Source organism: Podarcis tiliguerta (genome assembly GCF_965153285.1).
Source record: "Podarcis tiliguerta genome assembly, chromosome: 17".
NCBI classification, from domain to species: Eukaryota; Metazoa; Chordata; class Lepidosauria; order Squamata; family Lacertidae; genus Podarcis; species Podarcis tiliguerta.
Window position 1 is genome coordinate 20,654,895 of NC_139550.1, and position 25,614 is coordinate 20,680,508.

At 48.2% G+C, this 25,614-nt stretch overlaps 1 long non-coding RNA gene across 2 annotated transcripts in view; it reads left to right on the top strand.

Moving 5' to 3' along the window:
* Nucleotides 1-25,614, top strand: part of LOC310668018 — a 66,843-nt gene that overhangs the window by 24,886 nt on the left and 16,343 nt on the right. The gene's annotated exons all lie outside the window — the stretch shown is intronic.

Genomic DNA, 25,614 nt, shown 5'->3' on the forward strand with positions numbered 1-25,614 from the left:
CTGACATGAACTTTGAAAATGCACCTGTCCTGTTCAAGTAAAAGTGAAGCAAGCCCCTACCCGCTGCAAAATCTATAACAATACACTGCATCTCTCTCAAAACAGTACACACCCACCTTTTGTTTCTACGATCTTCCCCTGTGACTAAATTACAAGGAACAATCAGAAGGCGGAGATAGTGAGACTTGGGACTCAGCTACATTAGTAAAAAAAAACAGCATTTTGAGTGTGTTATAAATATACAAGACCGATGGCGCTGTAGAGCAGAAAACTTCTCCATGCGATTTTACATAGTTTTTTTTCTTTTGTTATAGCGATTAAATTTCTGTCATTTATAGCATTGTCCCCCCCCCCCCGCCCCGGTGTGTAGATCCACCCTTAGGTGTGTCTAACTCTGAGGGCTTATCCACACTGTGCTTTCTAGGCAGAGGTCTGCATTTTCCTAGTCTCTCTCTCTATATATATATATTCAAAATTTCCAAAAGAAAAAAACCTTTTTTTACACACACACACACACACACACACACACACACACTTGTTTACATTAAACCATAGTCCATATCAACACGTTTATGGGATTCCCTGAACCCCTGGACTCCCCCCCCCCCAGCCCTCCCTTGGCTTCCAAAATTTATCTTCCATTTTTAACTGCATCTAATTGCATTTATCCAAATTATTGTACTTCATTTTTACCCTTTGTTATTTTAAATTACAAGTGCTACCTCAATCCTGCTAACGTTTTTAGATTTTTAGTGTTCTTTATATATTCTATAAAGTTATGTCATTCTCTATTAAATTTGTTACCTTCTTGGTGCCTGATCTTCCCGGTCAGCCTTGCCATCTCTGCATAGTCCATCATCTTCGTTATCCATTCTTCTTTCAATGGGGCTCTTTCTTCTTTTCATCCCAGGGCAAATAATATTCTTACCACTGTTGTTGCATACATAAACAGTACTTTCTTATCCTTTGGTAATTCGTCTCCTATCATATCTAATAAAAAGGCCTCTAGTTTTTTTAACAAAAGTTATTTTAAACATTTTTTTTCAGTTCATTATAAATCATTTCCCATAAGGCCTTAGCTATTTTACAGGTCCACCACATATGATGAAATGTACCCTCTTTAACTTTACACTTTCAACAGATGTTGGTCGTGTTCTTATTGCATTTTCCCAGTCCATGTCCCAGCATTTCCCCTTCTCCCAGAAAAACCTTTTATTTATCATTGGATCCGCAGATTGTCGTTTGATTCAGCAGTAAAGCGTACATTTTCGTGGACAACAGGAGGGCAGGAAGTACTCAGGCACAGAATGTCACTGTCCGGTTCACGGGCAATCGAAGTCCCAGCAGGGGACGTCAGGACCGGGGCCAAGATGGCAGGGTGGGAGCAGGAACGGGGGTCCAGAAGCCAGGAGTCAGGAAGCCAAGGATCCGAGGATCGAGGATCAAGAAGCAAGGAGTCAAGATGTCAAGGTTCAAAGATCAGGAAGAAAGAAGCCAAACACAGCAAGGCAGGAAACGTGTTGCTGTGGTAAAGAGCCAAAGGGAAATGCTGACCTTATATCCCTTCCCGGCTCTTGGCACCAGGTGCAGTGAGTTACCAACTGGCCTCACCTGTGTGGCCACGCCTTGTCTCTTCAGAACAAACTTAGGAAGGCCCCAGTCCTGCAAAGTCCTGTTGGTCACAGGGCCTGGCTTCTACGCGCATACCTGACAAGGAAAGCCTGAACCTGTTCCTTGAAATGCAGAGCGAAGGCTAAGTGTGGATGAGCTGAAACACATTCAAAGGTCATTTCATTGCTCAAAGAATTAAGGGCACTGAAGTTTGTGAAGGGTTTCTGGGAATTGGATGTCTGTGGAGGGCAAACGACAATGCCCAGAACTCTTGGAGAGGGGAGATGCACTTTGAATGTGCTTTAGGCAGTGGCGTAGCTATCCGCTTGGGTGCCCGGGGCGGCACATGCATCCTGCAGCTGGGGGTGGGGCAAGCTGCCCATGGGGGTGGGGGGCGCTGCATGGAGCCTCTCCGCTGCCTCCCCCTCAGCTGTAGGGCAGTTGAGGGAGAGGCAGTGGGCAGATGCAAGCCCCACACTGCCATTTCAGGCAGCGTGGAGCCTGCAGGCGCCCGAGCCACCACATCACTCCCAGGAGAGACGTGTGGCTCGGGCACGCAGCAGGCCCTGTGGTAAGTGATGGCCCCTGCAGTATGGCACCCAGTGCCAGCCACGTTTCATTACATTTGTTGGCTGAACTAAAAAGTTCCGTGAGCCCCATATTTTTTAACTCATATTTTTGTCATTTTCTCACCCCCCTCAGTGATGACACCCAGGGCGCACCGCCCACCCCCCGCACCTCCCTTCCTCCACCACTGACTTTAGGTATGGCATGTGCACAGCTTAAGGAGGAAGAGAAGAGGGTGGAGAGAGAGGAGCATGGAAAAGAAAGGAGCTTAGAGGGAATTGCTTTTTTAAATTTCATCCTTAGTTCAGGGGTTATTGTAGAGCCAGGACAGTGAACCTAGAGCCCTCCAGATCTTGCTAGCCTCCCATTCTCATCCACCCTGGTCCCTGGCCATTCTGGCTTGGACTGGTAGGAGTTGGGGGGGGACAACAACATCTAGACAGCATCCTGTTGGCTACAGCATTGCACATTCCACTGTATGGTAGAAGTGAGAGAGCAGAGGAAGAGGTTGACAGTTTTCTTGCAGATTTCTGCTGCAGCAAGAAAGCTCTTTCGCAGACACCTCCCCCCGATTCCTCTACATTTTAATGTGCATGAAGATCATTTGGAGGCATGAGTTCTGCTCTGCCTCCATCCATAATGGCCTGTCGCTGCCTTCAGAATGCTAACTGTGATGATTGGACGCAAGAGGTGGGCGATTGAAAGGTTTGAGCGGGGGAATATGCAGAAAATGTTATATGTCAGAGATTGTATTAAGAAAGCCCAAGTTTTTTAAGGAAAGGCAAAAGATGAACGGGTTGCGGAAGTTTCCTGGCTATGTGCTTTCCTGGAAAAGAAGCCAAAGTATACAAGTACACGGCTGTACACGTAAAACATATTTAAAAAGCACACACACCCTTCACGAACCCTGGGAACTGTAGTTGTTAAAGGTGCTGGGAACTGTAGGTCTGTGAGCAGTAAGACTATAGCTTCCAGGATATTGTGGAGATAGGGGTGTTACTGAACACATGTTTTTGAACGCTGGATAAGAGATTTAGGACAGCCAAAGAAGGGGTATATACTACTTACTCATTACTCTCTTATAGTCAGGAGTGTAGGAAGGGAGGGTGGTGGGGGCAGTCTGCCCTGGGTGTCATCCCTGAGGGGGGGTGACAAAATCCCCCCTGGGCACCAATCGCCCCCCTGGATGCAGATTGCTGCACCGATCGCTCTCCTGGGACTCTCTCCCTGCCCCTGGGTGCACAGTATGTGCGCCACTCTGGGTGCCAGAGCAGCTAGCTCCGCCTCTGCTTATATTATGTTCTTAATCACATTTGTCCATCACCTCCTAAGACGAGTTCTCTAGGTGACCGTTGTCCAGGCATGAAGTCCTCTTATCACAAAGCGCAAGGTTAAATCATGGAATTTGCTACTTACTGCAAGACGTTGTGCCAGCCGCCAACTCTGATGGCTTTAAAAGAGTATTGGACAAATTCCTGATGATGAGGCTATTGGAGACTCGCCATTATCTTGGGTATATGCTACCTCCAGCTTTCAAGGCAGTGTGGGTTGCTGAGTAGCACAGGAGAGGACCAATGTTCTCAGGTCCTGCTTGTGGTCTTCCCAGAGGCATCTAGTTGGTCCCTTATCTGGGAATTAAAGCCCTGGCTATTATTTGTTTTCACTCAGTTATTGTGCAAGGCTTTGCAGCCAACTGAGAACCTAAGGAGATACCAGCCGGATGAGGCCAAAATGCCTACCTATGATGAGGTTTAATTAGAGGAGAGGAGGATGTGAGCTCAAGCCTTCCTCTTTTTCCCCCTCCCGCTGCCCATATACCTCATGCATTTAATTGAAGGATTCACTCAAAAGGTTTTCATTTTATTTCTAAAGTGGAGTAATTCATCACAGCTACTCACGCTCCTCCCTTCTGGTGACAGAAGATGGTTTTGTTAGAAAAGAAAATAACCCTGGAAGGCTTGGTGTGGAAACTAAATTCCTCATGCAAGTCCCGGACAAATAAGTTCAGTGAATCAAACATACCCCAAGTTTTGGAAATATTGGCCAATTTTTGATGCAGAGAAGCCCACAGGAGCCAAATCAATGCATGTCTGATCTGCATTGAGTTTGTACAAGTGACACCTGCAACAAAATACTGCAGCATGGAATGCTATTGTTTGGGGTTCACGTGCTCTTCCAGAATGGTCCATTCCATTCTTTTTTTCTCACGCCAGTTTGCATAGCTCCTCCTCCAACAGGGCACTCAGCATACTGTGCCCACTGAGCATGCGGGTGGCGCTGTGGCGCTGTGGGTTAAACCACAGAGCCTAGGACTTGCCGATCAGGAGGTCAGCGGTTCGAATCCCCGCAACAGGGTGAGCTCCCATTGCTCGGTCCCAGCTCCTGCCAACCTAGCAATTTGAAAGCACACCAGTGCAAGTAGATAAATCAGTACCACTATGGTGGGGAAGTAAATGGCGTTTCCATGCACCCTGGTTTCTGCCGTTGCACCAGAAGCGGTTTAGTCCTGCTGGCCACAAGACCCAGAAAGCTGTCTATGGACAAATGTCAGCTCCCTTGGCCTTAAAGAAAGATGAGCACTGAAACCCATAGTCACCTTTGACTGGACGTAACTATCCAGGGTTCCTTTACCTTTACCTGCTCAGGCTTCAATGGTAGTGCTGTATCTTGTTGTTGTTGTTTTTTAATAATATTTTATTGAGTTTTTTGCACAAAAAATAAAACAGGACAGAATTGAAAAAACAAAAAAAAACAAAGGAAAAAAAGGAAAAATACACAATGCAAAAACACAAAAACAACAACATAGAATAAAATACATCAAAAAGAAAAAACATTAATAAAAACAGTTTCATCTTCACGATATTTCTTTCATTTGCTTGTTTCCCGACTTCCCCAAACCTCCCATCACTGTATTCCAAAGCATCTATTTAATCAGCAAATCCCAATCCTCTGTCTTAGTTAATCCTTATCTTAATTTTAACATCTTTATATAACTTAGTCTCCTTAAAATCTTAAATCATTGAATCTTTAAATTTTACGACTTTTATACTAATAACCTTTTAAATTCAATCTGATGTCATTTTAACATTCATTAATATTATAATATTTCTGTAGATAATCTTTAAATTTCTTTCAGTCTTCTTCCACCGTCTCTTCTCCCTGGTCTCTGATTCTGCCAGTCATCTCGGCCAGTTCCATATGGTAGTGCTGTATCTTGAGTGCTGTATCTTGCTCCTTGTCAAGGACAGGCTGGATGAAGAGGAGTGGTGGGAGCCTGCCTCCCGAGAGCCCCCCAGGGAGGGCTCCAAAGATGACACCTTAGAGCCTGGAGCTTGGTGGTGGGACACTGGGGAGGAGTTAGCAGAAGGGATGAGCTGGCAGCTGATAGAAACAGGAGACTCAAGCGATTAAGAGGGCTCAGGAGACAGAGGGCCTTCCAGGACAGGATTAGTAGCTGAGAGTCACAGCGTGTTCACAGGCAATCGAGGTCCTGTTGACTCTCCTCCCCCTCCCAACACCTCCACTCAAGGAGGGTCCTGCACATTGCTGAGCAACACACCAGACAGGCCCAGAGGAGGAGCCCACCCGCCTTGACACAGCCTTCACCTGCTTGGGAAGGATCCAGAGTGAAAGGCTTGAAGGCTATGCCTAGAGCCAAGTTTCAGCAACACCACCGTCGAATTGAGATGAACCAGGGACATTGTTGTATTGTTGCTGTTGTTGTTTTCTGCTAATGAAAAGCTAATTGCATTCCTTGTCTTCGGTGTGTGTGCCTGCCTTGTGCATGACCCAGCTCGCTGACAGCTCCTTGACACTCCTGTATGCAGATATTGCCATTTTGGCTCTATAACAATCCACACTTAAGAAGAATGACCTTGTTATTCGTATATATAAAAAATAGAGGGCTTATCTTCCAACTCAAGGGTTCCATAAAGGTCAGACTTCCTCTAGCTGGGGCCCTCCAGATATTGAAGACTATCCCATCAGCCCCAGCCAGCATGACCCTGCTGTCAGAAGACAATGAGTCCCCGGTAGGACCTTTGGCACCCGTGCTCATCCTGCCCTGGTCATTTAGGACTTCAAGGGGAGGAAAGAATTGTTATTGGACTGATGCAGACAGTCAGACATGGAGGTTATTGTGCGCATTTTCCTGGGTGTGATGCTAGTGCGTCTGTCCTGGTTTCTAATGTCTCAACTACACCGCATTACCTGTTGTGTTATGGAACTGTGGATTTTTGATGGATCTACTCAGGCCTATTTTTTAAAAAACTTTTTTTATTCAAAATTAAAACAGCACATATTATCCAAAAACATATCATCCTTATTTTCCCCCCCATTTTTCCTCCCTCCCCCCACCCTCCCACACAAAACCCACCCACCCCCACCCCCAGGCTTCCCTCAGTTCCAGTCTTTGATTTCTCTAAGAATGCTGTTTTCTGCATGTTACACAGTTGTATAGATCCTCAAACTATTTAGCTGATTATTATTAATAAAAAAGTTTGTGAATGTTTATTCAAAGCCAGCCAAGGAGTCCAGTTCGCTTTGTTGCGTCTTCAAATACTTTGTAAAGGGTTTCCATTCAGCTTTTAAGTCACAGTTATCCTTGTCCCGTAGCTTATATGTCAATTTGGCCAGTTCTGCATAGTCCATCCATTTTTCTTGCCATGATTCTTTAGTGGGGGTTTCTTCAGTCTTCCATCCTTGTGCTATTAGAACTCTCGCGGCCATTGTCACATACATTTTCAGCCGGAACTCACCGGACCTCAATTGCTGCACCTCTCAGGTGGGTGCTATTGCCACTATCAGAGAACAAGGGAGGCATTCATGGTGAGTTCTGGCACCTTCCTCTAGAAAAATAGAACTGTGTTAAATTTCATTCACACCAGTGGCCATGGTGTGGCCTATTGGTAGTTTATATTCTGTTTGGGAGCATGTTTGGGACCTCAGAAGGTTTGGATCCAAACCTTTCATTGGTCCACCCTTGGTACACACCCTTTTCAGCCCTGTCAACACCAGAACTCTGACATCATCATCAAGGCGAGCATCACAGACATTTTTGTGGCAATAGGAGGGAAGATCTGGCACCAGTTTTCCCTCTGCCCTTGGAGATGAAGGTTTGAGGCTTCCTATGACTTCCAAAGGCTCAAAGCTTGCAGGGCCCAGAGATGGATTCCTTCTCACTTTTGTTTATCAGTAGACTGCCAGTAAAAAATAAAAATTTAAGCAAACGATGCGTTTGCTACTTTTCTTCCCAATACCGTAAGTCATTTCCTCCCTGTAAAATGCAAGGTGACAGCGAAGGTTTGCTCCCTTGCTCATTATGGGAGAGGATTAGGGATAAGGCAACAATGAACATCCTACGTAAATGGAAGCATTTGATCAGTAGGCTGCCCTTGAACAGTTCTAAGGATCTGTTCCAAAGAGCTGCTGGGCTATTTGTAGATTCCTTTTGAGATAGAAAAAAAGACTTGGGTTTTTTCCCCCTCAATCTAACTGAGCCACAAGACAGTCTATTAGAGGATTTCAAGTTACAAAGCTGGCATAAACATCTGCAGGCGTGGATGTGAATTGTACTGCAAATCTCTCTCCCTCTCTCTCTCCTTCCCTCCCTCTCTCCTTTTCCTCTCCTATTGCTAGGGTCATGTCTCATGGTGGTGACGGTGCCTAACCATGTCCAAAAACCTGGTTCTCTCATGGTTTTCTGCATCACCTTCAAGTTCCCCAGGCCTTCCTACTACTTGAAACTGCTTTGTCCTAATCCCACACTTGCTTTTCTCTTTCATCTTCTGGTCAGGGTAACAGCAGCAGGCTTCTTCTTCTTCTTCTCTGGCGATCACTCGTAGCCAGGTAAGATTGTCTTCCATAAACACGGTTTTAACAATGAGTCCGTAAGTGACTGTGGAGGCCAATTCTGGATCCACACGTCCTTCCACAGTGGGGAGATTGGTTTCTGGTCAGGAGTTGATCACGGTGTGGATTTGCCAAGCGTGCCTTCTTCTTAGTACATTTCTCCCTTGTGTCCTGAGTTTGAGTGTCTTCAAAGCCCATGAAGTCTCTCCACCTCCAGTTGGCTATTCTCCAGCTGGGACTCTTGGAGGGTCCATGGCTGCCTTTAAGTCATTCTAACATCTGAATTAAAAGAATCGAGATTGTGACGGAAGGGTCACAGGTTAGTGGCAGAGCATCTGTTTTGCGTGCAGAAGATCCTAGGTTCACTTGTCAGCATCTCCACATATGACTAAGAGAGACTCCCAAACGGAACCCCAGAAAGACTATGTCAATCAGCGTAAAGGTAAAGGACTCCTGGGCAGTTAAGTCCAGTCAACAGCGACTATGGGGTGTGGTGCTCATCTCACTTTTCAGGCCAAGGGAGCTGGCGTTTGTTCACAGACAGCTTTCCGGGTCATGTGGTCAGCATGACTAAACCGCTTCTGGCACAACAGGACACCGTGACGGAAACCAGAGCTCATGGAAACACCATTTCGCTTCCCGTCACAGTTGTACCTGTTTATCTACTTGCACTGGTGTGCTTTCAAACTGCTAGGTTGGCAGGAGCTGGGACAGAGCAATGGGAGCTCATCCTGTTGCAGGGATTCAAACCACCAACCTTCCGATCGGCAAGCTCAAGAGGCTCAGTGGTTTAGACCACAGCGCCACCCGTGTACCTTTACTTTAACCTTTACCCGTCAGTGTAGATGATTCTGAGCAAGACAGACTAGTGGTCTGACTTGGTGTAAGGCAGATTCCTAGCTGTAGGGAGGGCACTGTAGATCACAACCGTGCAAAACTCCTTCCAAGATCAGCATTGCTCTTTTTCTTAAATCTGTAATAGGTAGTGTTCCATTTGATGCATTTACCAGAGAACAGAAGACATTGGAGTAAATTAATTAATGCCCATCCTTTGCTCACACCCCCTCAGGGCCATAATGACATTGCAATGATGCAGCAAAGCAAACAACATGCTTTTTTAGCATACCAGCAACTGATTTGACTTCCTGAAAAATTAAATTGGGAAAACAGCCACTTTCTGGTGGGTAACCACAACCCTCTGGCCTCTTGCATCCTCCTACAAAGCATCAGCAAAGAAACCTAATGATGTGTGCTCATGGTCTGGGGAACAACCGAGGGAAACATCTGATGAACCCTTTAGCTTCCAGCAAATACTATATCAAAAGCACAGTCTAATTGAGATAGAGAGGAGACAGTTACAGTATGTATATGCTATTGCTTCTGCTCAGGCCCTGTTTATACAGTTCCCCTGGAGTGATGTTGTGCTTTTAGTCATCTCTCCCATCTTCCATTAGGGTGGCCATTTAAGCATCATAAAAAGGGACAAAATTTTAAAAGTCAAAAAGCGCTAGCTTATACCTACTGTTGCGTGCACCCCAATCTATGAGCAGCAAGAAGTTCCAGGGGTGATTTCACAGGGTTCAGTTTCCCTAGAATGAAGGTCAACGAGGACTGTATTCTGTGATTTATAGTTTTATTTACACATATATACAACCTGCGCATAGCACCAACTCTCCAACATGTCGTCCCTTCATTAGATGCCCAAGGGAGATCTCCAAGTCATAGCCTAAGGTCCAGCACAGAGCAAGACAAGCCCCCGTGACCTCAGTTTCCAGCATCAACCAAACTCACATGCACACAACGCTCACCTGTTGGTACTAAAGGGTTAAGAGGTAACAAGTCGCTCTAATCACTGAGCAGCTGGAAGTCATTAAGCATCCAGGAATGTGAGTTAGTTTGTATAAATAGTCAGTTCACCCGTGTGTTCCCCCCCCCGGCCCCCCTTTTTGACCTGACTCACAGACTCAGTTTGTGGCCATGGGCGTGTTTGCTGATATGAGTTAAGTTTAGAGTGGAGTTTTCTTTATGCCGGAGATAAAAGCATGTGTGCTTTATCGCCAGGGTTTTTCTTTTGTAAATAAAGTTTTTTTTTTCCTGAGTTCCAAAGTGCTTGCTCCAGGATTCTTCATTGAAAGGTACTGACTCTCCTGCCTTCTTCAACCGCTGCACGAAATTCTCTGCTGAGATAAGATTTATGGTGTTGGAAGCGCACTGGACGTTTACTTAACATTAAACTAATTAAAGTTTAATGGACATCACCTACACAGTCTTGCCCCATGGCCTGTTGTTCTTCATCCTAGGATGACATGGCCACCAGCCAGCTGAGGTGGGGAAAGCCCCCCTCATTTATCTCTGTGGTAACTTCTTTGGACCTGTAGATGCAGGGTTTTTTTGCTCCCCAGCCAGAGCTCACTAGAGCTCAGCTCCAGCGCTTCTCATTCTAAGAGAACGGGGAGAAGTGAGAACTCATGGTGAGTTCCAGCACCTCTTTGTCTAGAAAAATGGCACTGGGTAAATGGCAGTACTTAAACTTGTAGGCTGAAGACAGGAGTGCCTGGCGTGCTCTGGTCCATGGGGTCACGAAGAGTCGGACACGACTACACAACAACAAAACTTGTAAGCTAAGGCAACAACCTTAGCAAAGGAACTGGTTTGACTGGATTGCCCCAACAACAAAAACAACAACTTATTTGTACCACACCCATCTGACTGGGTTGCCCCAGTCACTCTGGGCAACTTCCAACATAAACAACAACAAAACGAGAATGGGCCTTCTCTGCAGTGGCAAATGATGTTCAAATGATGGGCTGATGGGAATGAGAAACATCTATCCAGCTAGGATGGCCTGTTGAGGGGCCCATTGCAGAGAAGGTTGTCTGTAGTATGTAGTGAAGATGCCCTTAAGGGGTCATTCAGGTGTGTCTGTGGCTCTAGCAACTCCCTGCCCTCCGCCCATCTGGCAAGAGAAAGTAGTAATGGATATTCTAGCTATGGATTGATCAAGTCATCTGCAATTACGACGACTTTCATTTTCTAACCCACTTAAGTAAGACCCTAATAGCACAAAACAATTAATTTTGTTCTTCAGCGCTCAATTAAATTCCTCAGAAATCTAGGATAATAGCATTGTTGTAGTAGAGCCTTACAAAAGATGAAATATAATCTCTTCCAGCTCCTCATATTCCTCCCTCCCTTTCAACAGAAATGAGGTTTTGTCTCCAACAAGCTGAGACACAAAGCATCTTTTAGAACAGGGCAACAAAGGTTGCAGATTTATCAACAGCAGGAGGAGTTCTGTTGTAGTTGCTGTCACAGAGTATTCTAAATAGACGCTTTCTTTGTTGGCCAAAGAAAAGAGCTTCACAATGAATTCTCTGCATTAGAGAAAATAGCTTCCTAATCATATCACAGTGGCATTTTTCACAGATGGGTAACAGGAGGAGGTGGAGAGACTTATTCCAGCTTTCATTTCGACAGATATAATTTTTGTTGGAAAGCGGTCTGGCAGAACTGCTTTTTCAAGAGCAGGAAATGTCCATTTGTCTTCTCTTGTTGGTCCATTTCTCCAGCCACTTTAGGCCTAGAAAACAGGCATATAAGGCTTGAGGAGGCGAGAGAGTGGTCTATAAAATTATGCATGGTGTGGGAGAGAGCAAACACACACTCTCTTGAGAGCCAGTGTGGTGTAGTGGTTAAGAGCGGTAGTCTCATAATCTGGGGAACCGGGTTCGCTTCCCCGCTCCTCCACATGCAGCTGCTGGGTGACCTTGGGCCAGTCACACTTCCTTGAAGTCTCTCAGCCCCACTCACCTCACAGAGTGTTTGTTGTGGGGGAGGAAGGGAAAGGAGAATATTAGCCGCTTTGAGACTCCTTAAAGGGAGTGAAAGGCGGGATATCAAATCCAAACTCCTCTTCTTCTTCTTCTTCTTCTCTCTCTCTCTCATATATATATATATATATAATACTACCCTACAGTCATCCATCCAATGAAAATGGATATTCAAAGATTCAGAACAGACAAAAGAAGCGCTTCTTCACACAGTGCATGTTATGTACTGAGTTGAATAGGACCCAAAATGCAGCAGTCTGATTGGTCCACAGGAGCCACCCAATCCAGCTCCACGTGGAAGTGAATCTGCAACCTGGTTGGCCTACAGGAGAATCCTGTAATTAACCAATCACGTAGGGGCCATTGTGTATAATGTATATAAAGCAGACATTCTGGGGGAACTTCCATTCCTCCTCACCACTATGAGCTGAAAAAAGAGCATGAAATCCACTCTCGACTCCGAGTATATTTCAGTGCATAATAATTAAATTATGGAATTGGCTGCTACAGGAAAACTTCCACCCAAATGGAAATCTTCAACAACATTCACCTCATAGCTAAGCTGAGGTGTGTCCCTTTGAGACAGCCATTGCATCTGTCCAGGGGACATTGTGTGCAGCAGATAGGAGAGCATCATGAACAGTTGGGGGGGGGGCAGGTGCAGCAAAACCAATCAGGTGATGCACACGAGGGGGAAGACTCTTCTCTGTCTCTGGTGTATACAGCAATTGCAACTTGAAGTGCAGCATGGGGGCTGGGAACACACAACCTCGCTATGTTTTAAGCTGGTAATGTGTACATGGATTGCAAGTAACAACACGATTTCAGTGTCAGCATGGATAAGAGGAAACAAGAAGCAGCCAGAAAGGTGGGCTCATGTATTTAGCTATCTCCACTTTTGGCTAATCCACATTCATGCTGGGGTTTGTAAGATCCTTCGGAAACAAACCCAAACATCCAGGTAGCCCACATTGTCAAAGGCCCATCTTTTCGACGACTCAGAGGTCCTCTTGAATTCATTGATGCTGACTCCCAGGTAAGTACGGTTGGGGTTGCAGCCTTAGTCACCTTTAAGCGGGGGCAGAGTGGGAGGGTAAGTTTATTTAGAGGCATTTTTTTGTACCGTATCCGTGGATCTCCTCCCCCCCCCCCCTTTGCCTTTCCATTTCTGCTGGCATTAGCACTCTCTAGAGCATCAGCTTCTAGGAAATGTCCCATTAACTAAAATGCATTCTGTGTTCTGATTTTCCTATTATATTCAGTCATTTCCACAGCAGTCAGTGTCTTATTATATAAGGCTCTTGCACGCATGCTAGCTGAGCTAGACTTTCAGGCATTGCATCTATTAAAAAAAACAAAAAACCACCAGCAGCACACCCAACAATATCCTGAGCCTCTGAACAGGACGCAGCTAGAGGAAATGTGGGTGACGTTATAGAAAATTCATTATTGTAAAATGTGACTCTAGAGTCACAGATCAAACTTTTAAAGGTAATTTGCCATATTTCATGCTTGAAACTATATAAAAAATGGAGAAAATGGGAAATTAGAGCAGAATTACTGCCCATATTTTTCAAGAAGAGAGAGTGTTTTAGGCTAAATGAAGCTCATTACCCTGAAGGAATCCGCTGACTACTACTAAAAAAAAAAAAAAAGCACCCTCACAAATGGAATATATTGGCCGTCCTTGGGAAAGTTGGAAGGGGAGCTCAGGTGTTTGACTTGCTTTCATTATCAATTCAGCAAGAATTGTAAATAGCCCAGCAGGTAACTAGGTTCCTGGTCAACAGCAAAATTTGGAGCCGTGCCACACCCCAAGCCTAAATTGGAACTGGGAGCATGCTATCGCTCCCCTGTCTGGAATGGTTGGGGTGATGTTGGGGAGGAGAATGACATCAGAGGGACACCAAGTGGAGGAAATGCTGCAGTAACTGGTGAGTTGTACTACCTTCACAAAGGCTGTGTCTAAACTTTCTCCAGAAGGGAGTCTGAGGGACTGAGGCAAATGGCAGTGGTACAAGATGAAGTTCTGGGTCTTGTTGACAAATTAAAAATGAACAAATCTCCAGGTCTGGACAGCATTAAATGTAAAATGGCTAATCTTCTAACAAAAATCTCCCCTTAGATTAGCTTGCATACTGGAAAGTGGTCAATTTAACACCTTGTTTTAAAGGGGGGGGGTGTTCCAGGAGGACCTCAGAAGTTATAGACTGGTTAGCTTCTCTTCCATGAAAAGTGGTGGTAAATATTAAATTACCAAACATATAGAATCATAGAATTGTAGAGTTGGAAGGGACCCCAAGGGTCATCTAGACCAACCTCCTACAAGGCAGAAATCTCAGCTAAAGCATCCATGATCAGTGGTTATCCAGCCTCTGCTTAAAAACCTCCAAGGAAGGAGAGTCCACAATCTCTGGAGGGAGACTGTTCAGCTGTCAAATAGCTCTTACTGTCAGAAAGTTCTTCCTGATGTTTAGTCGTAATCTCCTTTCTTGTAGCTTGAAGCCATTGGGTTGAGTCCTACCATCCAGAGTAGAAGAAAACAAGCTTGTTCCATCTTCCATCTGACAGCCCTTGAGATATTTGAAGATGGCTATCATATCTCCTCTCAGTCTCCTTTTTCCAGGCTAAACATACCCAGCTCCTTCAATCATTCCTCATAAGGCTTGGTTTCCAGACCCTAGGTCAGCTTGGTTGCCTTCCTCTGCACACATTCCAGCTTGTCAACATCCTTCTTAAATTGTGGTGCCCAGTTCTGGCATAGTATTCCAGTTGTGGTCTGACCAAGGCAGAATAGAGTGATACTATTTCTTCCCTTGATCTGGAGACTATACTTCTGAACAGGGCTTTCTTCCCCTTCAAATGGAACTCAGTGAATGTGAATGAGGTCTGGTGAATGTGCACAATGTCCAGTCTCTATGCACATTAACCACTCAATCTATATAGACAGAGAGATACACTCAAAATAAACATGAATCTGAGCAGTCACCCCCCCCCCCCCGAACTTACAGTGTGCATAAGACAAGTCAAGTTGTGTGTATCTGTGCTGGTCCCGGGGGTAAGGTACCTTGGGTGTAGCAGAGTCCACACGAAGAGGGGCAAGGTCCGAGGCAGAGTGCCGGGCGGTGAACAGGAACGCTGGAACAGGAGGCTGTGCAGGGAACAGGAACACCGGATGGTCGGGGACAGGAGGCCGAGCAGGGAACAGGAGTACCGGATAGTCAGGAACAGGAGGCCGAGCAGGGATCAGGAACGCAGGAAGGTCCGAAGCCAACAACGACGTTGCTCCCGCAACCTGGGGCCGGGCTGACTGGGCTTTTATCCTCTTCTAAGGCCAGGGGCGGTCCCGGCCCCCAGGAGCCCCGCCTCCTCTGGCCTTAAGGCGAGCACTCCTCCTGGGGGCAACCAGTTCCCTTCGCCTCTCTGCTCTAAACCTCTGCAGATCAGGAGAGGCCGAAGGGTTACTGGGCCCTGGAGGAGGCTCACCTGTGGCCACTGAGTCGTCAAGCCTCTCTGGGGCCAGAAGGGCTTCACCTGGGGCCAGCTCCTGATGCACTGCCACAGGTGCAGGCTCTTCAGCATCTAGGCCTTGCCCCAGTTCAGCCGGCCCTGGAGGCGGGGACTCCTGTGCAGGCCGGGATTCCTCTGTTTCATCCTCCGAATCGGAATCCCAGGCCATCACACCATCCCCCCTCCCAGGCCCCCCCCTCAACCGAGGGTCCGGACCCGGCTTGCCGGGGTACGTCGCATGGAACTCTCGGAGGCAGGCAGGTGCGTGGACGTTGGCCGCAGGTTCCCAGGAACGGTCCTCCGGTCCGTACCCCTTCCAGTCAATGAGATACTGCAGCTTTCCCCTGCGGTATCGGGAGTCCAGGATGCGTTCCACCTCGTACTCAGGCTCTCCCCGAACCAACACTGGCTGCGGTCGGGGACGGTTCGGGTGGAACTCGTCGGGTGGGGCCACCGGACTCAAAAGGGACCTGTGGAAGACCGGGTGAACCTTCAGGGTTGCGGGTAACCGGAGACGAAATGCCACAGGAGAGACTTGGTCTACGATAGGGAACGGGCCGGTGAAGCGGGCGTCCAACTTCCGCGAAGGTCGAGAGGGGTGGAGGTGGCGAGTGGAGAGCCAAACCAGGTCACCGACGCGAAGTTCCGGCCCCACCTGGCGGTGGCGGTCGGCCTGGGCCTTGTACGCTTCCTTGGCCTGGTGCAGTTGCTCCACCAAAAGCTGTTGCTGGGACTGGAGCTCTTGAAGCCACTCCGTCACCGCCGGGACTGCGGATGTCGGCAGCACCTCTGGAAACAGCCGTGGATGATAACCATAACTGGCCTGGAACGGGGTCTGCTGGGTGGACGCATTCACCGCGTTATTGTAGGCGAACTCCGCCAATGCCAGGTGGTCGACCCAGTCATCCTGCTGGTAGCTGCAGTAACACCGGAGGTACTGCTCCAGCACCGCGTTCGCCCGTTCCGTCTGGCCATCGGTCTGTGGGTGATAGGCTGACGAGAGGCAGACCTCCGTCCCGAGGGTCTGGTGTAGTGCTTGCCAGAACCGGGATGTGAACTGAACGCCCCGGTCGGACACCACGCGCTCAGGTAGGCCATGCAGGCGGAAGACATGCTGAAGGTACAGCTGAGCAGTTTCCTTGGCTGTGGGTACAGATGGACAGGGAGCGCAGTGCACCATCTTGGTGAAATGGTCGGAGAAAACCAGAAGGCAGGTACAGCCACGAGACGAGGGTAAGTCCACTACAAAGTCCAACGAAACCGTGTGCCAAGGGTGCGGTGGAACTGGCAATGGCTGAAGTAGGCCGGGGGGTCGCCCGGTAGGTCCCTTAGCGCGCCGGCAGACATCACAACCAGCAACGTAGCGAGCCACGTCAGCCTTCAGGCGGGGCCACCAAAACTCTCGACTGACCAGATGGGTGGTCCGATACCGTCCAAAGTGCCCCGCTGCTGGGGCATCATGGGCCATCCGGAGAACCTCCAGCCGTAGTGGCCCTGGCGGGATGTACAGACGACCGTGGTGCAGCAGAAGGCCCTGATGCAGGACCAGCCCCGGATACTGTGGGCTGGACCCTTCAGCCAGCTCCCGGAGTCGTTCCTGGGCCCAAGCGTCGACCCGCTGCTGTTCCCGCACCCGAACCTGCAGTGGCTGCGCCTCCTGGGTGGCCAGGAATGCAGCCGGAGGTAGGATCGTGGTGGGTTCTGCTTGCTGTACCGTGTCTGCGTTGTCTTCAGGTTTCCGGGACAGGGCATCCGCCTTCTGATTCTGAGAGCTAGGGATGTAGCGGATCCGGAACTGGAACCGGGAAAAGAACAACGCCCACCGGATCTGTCTTTGGTTCAGCTTGCGGGTGGTCTGGAGGTACTCCAGGTTCCGGTGGTCGGTTCTCACCTCCACCGGATGTCGTGCCCCCTCAAGATGGTGGCGCCAGACCTCAAAGGCTACCTTGATGGCCAGTAGTTCCCGCTCCCACACAGTATAGTTACGCTCCGCTGGTAGGAGCTGGCGGGAATAGAAGGCACAGGGTAAGAGTGGCGCTTCAGGACCAATCTGTTGAGACAAGACGGCACCGAGAGCCGTACTGGAAGCGTCGGTCTCCACCACAAAGGGTCGAGAGGGGTCAGGATGTTGTAAGATTGGTGCCCTCTGGAAACAGGCCTTCAACCCCTGAAACGCCTCCTCTGCCTCCTTGTCCCAGGAAAACGGCGTCTTTGGGCGCAGTAGCCGGGTCAACGGGGTGGTGCGATGAGCATAATCAGCGATGAAGGTCCGGTAGTAATTGGCGAACCCCAGGAAACGCTGTAGGTCCCTGCGGTTCCGGGGTGCCGCCCATTCTTGAACCGCTGTCACCTTCCCCGGGTCCATTTGCACCCCATCTGGAGAGAGCCGGTGACCAAGGAAGTCCACAGTCCGCTGATGGAACTCGCACTTGCTGAGCTTTGCGTACAAACGGTGCTCACGCAAGCGCTGCAGCACGGTCCGGACATGTCCCTCATGGCGGGCCGGGTCACGGGAGTAAATCAGTATGTCATCCAAATACACCACCACGTACTTGTCTAACAAGTCCTGAAACACGTGGTTGATGTAGCGTTGAAACACAGCAGGCGCGTTGCACAAACCGAAAGGCATAACCAAATATTCGAACTGCCCGTACCGGGTCCCAAACGCTGTCTTCCACTCATCCCCGGCTCGGATCCGAATCAAGTTGTAGGCCCCCCGGAGGTCCAGCTTGGTGAACACCTGTGCCCCTTGCACCCGCTCCAGCAGCTCCGAGATAAGGGGCAAGGGGTACCGGTCTGGGACGGTAATTTTGTTCAGGGCTCGGTAATCATGGCAAGGGCGGAGTTCCCCACATTTCTTCTTAACAAAAAGCACCGGTGCCGCGGTGGGCGAGGTGGAAGGCCTAATGAACCCACGCTCCAGGTTCTTGCGCAAGAAGTCCTGCAAAGCCTCGCGCTCTGGCTCTGTTAGGGAATATAAGCGACTCACTGGTAAAGGCGCTCCGGGTTGGAGGTCTATGCCGCAGTCAAAAGGCCGATGCGGCGGCAGCTGGTCTGCCCCCCGTTCCTCGAACACGTCCTGGTAGTCCTGGTACACGGCTGGGAGCGTGGGTGCTGCCTCCTCTGAGGGCGCGGACGCCAGCGTTCCGGATTGAGCATGGGAACATGGGACTGGGAAGTGCACGGTCCGTTTGACCCAGTCAATCTGAACGTTGTGGGCTTCCAGCCAGTCCATCCCGAGCACCAGGGGGAAGCGGGGCATAGAGGCAATGTCCAAAGTTCGCAACTCCCGGTGCTGCTGGAGACACAGGACCAGAGGCTGGGTCTCCTGAGTAACGGCACCTGACCGCAGGAGTCGTCCGTCAATCGCTTCCACCTGGACCGGTACTGGCTTGTTCCGAAGTGGCACCTGATGATGGGCGGCAAAAGCAGCGTCCATATAGGAGCGGGTTGCCCCTGAATCTACCAAAGCATGGGTGAGGATCCAGGGCCCACCTGGAGGGTATAAACGTACCGAAACCATAAGATGTTGCAAGTCCATTGGTGCGGGCCCATTCTGTACGGTTTGGGACCCCCGGTAGCTAGGGCCATCAGCTACTGGGGTTGGCGGTTTCCCTGCGGCTGGCGTTTCTCAGGGCAGGACCGAGCGAAGTGTCCACTTCCGCCACAGTAAAGACAGAGATTTCCATCCCGACGCCGCGCCTTCTCTGCGGGGGAAAGGCGTGGCCGCACTGCCCCGAGCTGCATAGGCTCCTCCGTTAAATCAGTTGTGACCGTGGGGCTGCCGGAAAAAGCTGGTGCCGTGAACTGGAAGTGTCGGCGACCCCGGGCCTGACGACGATCCTCCAACCGGTCGTCTATTTGTAGACTCCGTTGAATGAGAGTGTCCAGCGTGGTGGGGCGTTCCATTGTGGCCAACTGGTCCAGTACCTCGTCCGAAAGCCCTTCGAGATACTGGTCCCGCAGTGCCGAGTCATTCCAGGTCAAGTCCTGTGCCAACAGCCGAAACTCCGTGGTATATGTGGCCACCGTGGACTTGCCCTGTTTCAAATGCCGAATCGCCCGGTTGGCTTGACTCTCTTTCTGGGGGTTGCCGAACGCGGCCTCCAAACGATTGCAAAACCCCGTATAGTCTGCCAGCAAGGGGGAGTCTTGCCTGAGTAGCGGCAACGCCCACTTGGCCGCCTGGTCCTTTAACAAGCTAATCAAAAAGTGCACCTTGGTACGGTCGTCAGGAAAGTTCCGGGCTCGCCCCTGAATATACAGTTTGGCCTGGGCCAGGAACATGGGAAAGCTGGCCGGGGCTCCATCAAATTTCTCAGGCAAAGCCACTGGGTACTTGCCCGGAGTCGGGGCGTCGGCCCCAGGAGCCGGTAGGGCTTCCAAGCGTTGCTGAAGTGCCTCAACCGCGTCACTGAGCTGCTGCACGGTGTGAGACAAGGCCTGGTTCTCCTGGGCCAAAGCCACCAGTGCAGCCGCCTGTTCAGCCATGGCCTCTGGCTCTTCCCGAACGCACCCCTACGAAGGGGGAGTGCGGGAGGGGGCGGGAGCAAACTGTGCTGGTCCCGGGGGTAAGGTACCTTGGGTGTAGCAGAGTCCACACGAAGAGGGGCAAGGTCCGAGGCAGAGTGCCGGGCGGTGAACAGGAACGCTGGAACAGGAGGCTGTGCAGGGAACAGGAACACCGGATGGTCGGGGACAGGAGGCCGAGCAGGGAACAGGAGTACCGGATAGTCAGGAACAGGAGGCCGAGCAGGGATCAGGAACGCAGGAAGGTCCGAAGCCAACAACGACGTTGCTCCCGCAACCTGGGGCCGGGCTGACTGGGCTTTTATCCTCTTCTAAGGCCAGGGGCGGTCCCGGCCCCCAGGAGCCCCGCCTCCTCTGGCCTTAAGGCGAGCACTCCTCCTGGGGGCAACCAGTTCCCTTCGCCTCTCTGCTCTAAACCTCTGCAGATCAGGAGAGGCCGAAGGGTTACTGGGCCCTGGAGGAGGCTCACCTGTGGCCACTGAGTCGTCAAGCCTCTCTGGGGCCAGAAGGGCTTCACCTGGGGCCAGCTCCTGATGCACTGCCACAGGTGCAGGCTCTTCAGCATCTAGGCCTTGCCCCAGTTCAGCCGGCCCTGGAGGCGGGGACTCCTGTGCAGGCCGGGATTCCTCTGTTTCATCCTCCGAATCGGAATCCCAGGCCATCACAGTATCATTTAAACTGTTGTAGGCTAAATTCAGTGTAGGGGACAGGCTATGTGATAAAGAGATCTGAGGGCAGAAATTATACCAGCTAACATGACCATCTGAAAGGTATAAAGCATGAAATTCTGATACAAAGAAATGCTGTGGTGGCAAATGATGTTCTTACTATACTGACAGCAGCCAAATTCACTGGGGAGAATGGATTACACGGTCTAACAAAAGCAAGGGCAACATGGACCAGAACCAAGGCAAATATCTAAGCCTCAGTCCTCACCCTGTCTGAGCATCCACAAACCTAACCCTTGACTTCTGTTACCCCAGAGTCCCATTCATTCTAAGTACCGGTACATCAAATTTAGGAACTGGTTGAAAAGTTACGTAGCCTTCATGTTACTTGCAGAGTGTTGTCTTGTTTCGTATGTGCAGAATAGGAAGGCAGCATTTCCCCCCTGCTCCTATGCTATTTTTATTAATATATTCATTTTTATGCATACTATACCCATTTTTTGTAAATCTTGTTTGGGTGAAGAACTGCATTACAAAATTCAGATATGTGAATTTTTTGAAGGATAGCTGTGTTCTGGTTCTCATTTTGTTTTGGGAAGTGCCAACATGGTAGTTTCTGCTTTAAATGTGATCCAAATCAAATTTCTCCCCCAATTCCTAGTCTTGACCATTCAAGAGGTTACAAAGTAGCTGCCAATAAGGTACACCTCTAATTCCTAAGGAAGGCTCTAAGAGAATATACACAGCCTACACAGCTACCTGGGAGTGCACCCCAGCTTCAGACTATGTGGTTTCCATTGAATCTCTGACACCTTTTCTGTTTAAGAAAACAGTACAACATTCTTCAGGTACAATAAGGAGGAGCTATTCCCCCCCCCCCCCCAGCGATTGCGAACATCAGGGATCAGGATATAAGAGATGAATAGGGACACTGAATAGACCATCTTTGTTTATCGCTGGCTACATCTCTGGCTTTATGAGAGCAAATCGTAGTCCTCAAATAGCAATGTCAATGTCACCTACTCCATCGTAAGAACCACAAATAAGTCAGTTCCTGGTTCTGTTCTTTACATACATACGTACATACATACATACGCTACGTTTTTGGAAGAAAAGACCCCAGTCTGCACAGGCAGAAAGGGAACGGCAGCCATCTACAGTTAAAAAAGCATTTTAGTCCACGGTGGAGCAAAATTTTGATCAAAACTGTAACTTTCAATGGGAGGTGGATTAATCAACTATGAGCAGCACCCTAGTCATGTCTACTTAAAAGTAAACCCCATTGTTTTTAATGAGGCTTACTCCCTGGAAGGTTTTATGTCCTTACAACCTTACAACCTAATTCATCACTGGATTCATCAGTGGAAGCCAAATCCTATACATATCTATTTAGAAGTGAAGTTCTGTGGGGCTTACTCCTAGGTAATTGGGTATAGGATCGAAGCCTTAATCACTGAGGGCAAATTTTAAATCTGTAAGGGTGTGAATTACGGGTACCTGGAGCTATCATGGTTCTAGTGTTTGTAATAGTAAATGTTTCAAAGTTAGAGTTTGAATGACAGAAGGTAGGGGATTTTTCCCCTTAATAAATGCTAGTGTTTGTACATTACATGCTTAAATTAAGCCACACCCTGTTCAATATGTCAAAAAGGTACAAGACTGAATTTGTTTGCTTTTTGTAATACGGAGAATTATTTAATACATGCATTGAAGGGCAGACAATCAACTAAAATGTCTAATCAATGGAGAGCGCTAGATATTGCTAATTTAAAAGTAGTCTGATCTTGTTCATAAGTGACAATCAGTAATCAGGTCTGCATTTACTCTCCCCCGCCGCCACCACTTTGTAGTGGAGCATCAGCCTAGAAACCAGACAGACTACTTCATTTTCCAATTTAAATAAAATAAAATAAATAAGAATGCCTGTGTAGATGACATATGATCAATCACAGAGGAAACCCATGGGCTCGTGGGTTTCTAATCTTCTCCTGGGGGTTACTATGCCCATTCCCTTAACATTCATGAAGAAGTTAATAGCTCATTTAGCTAATAATTACCCTTCTGTGGTTCCTCTCAATTGCTTTCTGCGGAGATTTTTTTTTTTTTTTTAAAAAAACTTTAATAATAGCCATCAATTCCTTTCTACAGGAGGCGATCCATTCTTTTCACCATTTCAACAACAAAAACTACCTATTTGGGGAGAGAAAATTGACTCCCCAGTGGTTTACATCTATTTCCCAGAGAATGTTGATTGGTAAAGCATTTTCCAGGGGGCAGACGTGTTACAGAACCTATCTGCTTAGTATTAGTTCACGTGCCCTGGGTGTACATTGCCTTCGGTTAGAAGCCAGTTATTCAATTACATCACTTGTACAAATAACAGCCAAAAAGCCAACTCTCTTGATTCATAATCTTCACAGTATATGCCTCCACTTTCATTTTGGTGATTTCCAAAGTGGAAGGAAGTGGGGATGTCTCTGTGGCACCTTGTAAGCTAGCGATAATGTAAAGTGAGATGACCGATAGTGTTATCATTCCCCCTATTCTCCAGAGAGTAATGATGCTATTGGACAGTGTATTGAAGATGGAGGACCGCCTGGGTTCTGGTTGGTGAATGGATCAGAAGATCATTAAGATGTGGGTAAGTGTAGTTGTTGTGGAAGCAGATGTGGGCCACCAAAGCAACCTTTATCATTGTGAATACTCTTGGAGATGTGGCCAAGTCAATCTGAATTGATGATATTGACCAATGGCTGGTACTTCCTGAAGGTCTATAGACATCATGAAGTAATTGAGATGGAGAGAATGCCTGATGGAGGTGAGAGACTCCATGCCGCAAATTGAGAAGCATCCAGCTGTAAATGATGCTGCTCAGGAGATCTTAAGCAGGCGAGAGTGTGCAGGATCCTGTTCTGAATTTGTAAGGAGATCCTACATGAGAAGAGAGGGCTGCTGCTTTTTGGACACACTTGAGAGCAAAATATAGGTGCCTATCAGTGGTATATTTTAACTGTGTATCTCCATCCTTTGGTAACAAATATTTTGATGGAAGAGAATAAACTGGTTTGTCCACTGTTGAGGTCTTAAGGTGGTCCACAAATTCTGTATCCAGCATGTTAATATTTATTAGAAAGAGCCCTGCATTCTACTTTGGTCACTTTCTTGATAACTGCAGGGGTGGGTACAATTTTGGGAGATGACAGGGCATAGGCCACAGGAAGAGGTTGTGTGGTGCCTGCAGGTTGTTCTGTGGATTTGGGAGCCAATCCCAGAGTGGCATGGGCATGGCATGGCATAGCAAAGGCATCCTGTCCGATGGGGGTTCTTCAGTTACTGATCCTTCACTCCATTTATCATCATCTGATTCTGCCAAAGGAAATGAAACCCCAAAAACTGGGAGGTTTGAGAGTGAATGGAACCATCCCCGTGTAGACAGGTGGGAAAAAGGATTAGGTGAGGATGGAGCTGGAGGTTCTCTAGATGATGTGTGATACAAGCTGCAATTCTGACATTGTTGAGGATTAGCAGCTCAAGTTGCAGAGGCTGGTGCAGATTTTGGCTGCAAAGGCTGCTGCTGCTCTGGAAGGATAATACCCATTTCCTTTGATAATGCTTCCTTAATTTGCCTTAAAACATCCTCAGATAATTGGAAAGATTGTGGTGGGGAGAGGGAGATCCCTGGACCTGAGGTAGAGGATGAATTCATGATCCTCAAAAGCCAGGAATTTGTCTTTCTCAGAGGATGGCATGGAATGAAAGCCCTGTGCTACGGCCAGCGCTGGGCTAGCTTCTTCTGTGGCACTGGGCTGGGCAGGCAGTAGCCAGGAAATAGCAGGGAGAACAAGGTAGCTTGGTCTTCCCTTGTCTCTAGATTGATGGACCCGCTTATCCTACCTAAAGTGCGGCTTCACTGCACTGGCAAGTAGGTCCCTGGAGATGCTTGGTCTTACCCAAGGCCTTTCAGGGCTGCTGATTCTCAACAGCACTCATTGGGGCTCGTTGTGGGGCCATCTCACCCTATAAAGATGAACAGAGAATATGAGGGAATTAAGGGTTGCCACACACAACGGTTGTGAGGAAGTGGTGGACCCCAAGGCCTGGTCTGCTCATGAGCCTTGGGCCTATCTGGGCCTTGGAAGAATCTCATCTATTGCGGATTGGAGTAGGGGGGAGCCCTGTATGGAACCCCCATCACCAAGAAATGGCACCTGTAGCCACTGCTGTAAAATAAATCATCATCATCATCATTATCATCACCATCATCATGCTCCATTTCCTGGGCAGGGGGTGATGGTTAAAGGAAATGTGACTGCTTTGTAGAGGCAGGAGCAAAACAGTAAAAGTAAAAGCAACCCCTGCTTTCATACAGTAGAAACACAAGTAAGCCCAATGCAGTGATGCTAACATTCCTACTACAGTGGTACCTCGGGTTAAGTACTTAATTCGTTCCGGAGGTCCATTCTTAACCTGAAACTGTTCTTAACCTGAAGCACCACTTTAGCTAATGGGGCCTCCTGCTGCCACCGCACCGCCGGAGCACGATTTCTGTTCTTATCCTGAAGCACCATTTCTGGGTTAGCAGAGTTTGTAACCTGAAGCGTATGTAACCTGAGGTACCACTGTACTGTTCATTCTAACCCACCTCACAGGGTTGTTTCATGAAAGAAAAATATGAAGGGCAGGATATAAATTTAATCAATCAAATAACTTAATATTTATACAGTAATAAAGTAAATAAAGTAACTTAACATTTAAGATTCCTTGAGGACTCTGCTGGTTTTGTTGCAGCAGAGCATTACTGCCCATCTGGAATTCATACAATACTGAATTCGGAGAGTTTTATCCCTGTTGCAGCTGGCTGTAGATCTGTTGCTGGACTGACACCCATGGAAAAGATAATGTTCTGCAAAAGCTAAAGCTCGTTTAGGCTTTTTGCAATCCCAAAGCATATCTTGCAACGAGACTGCGAAAACACACAAGCACATTCTGCTGTCTCTTGTGCAACCTGACAAGATTAACGCCGTAAGGCAAAGGAAAAACGAAAGGAA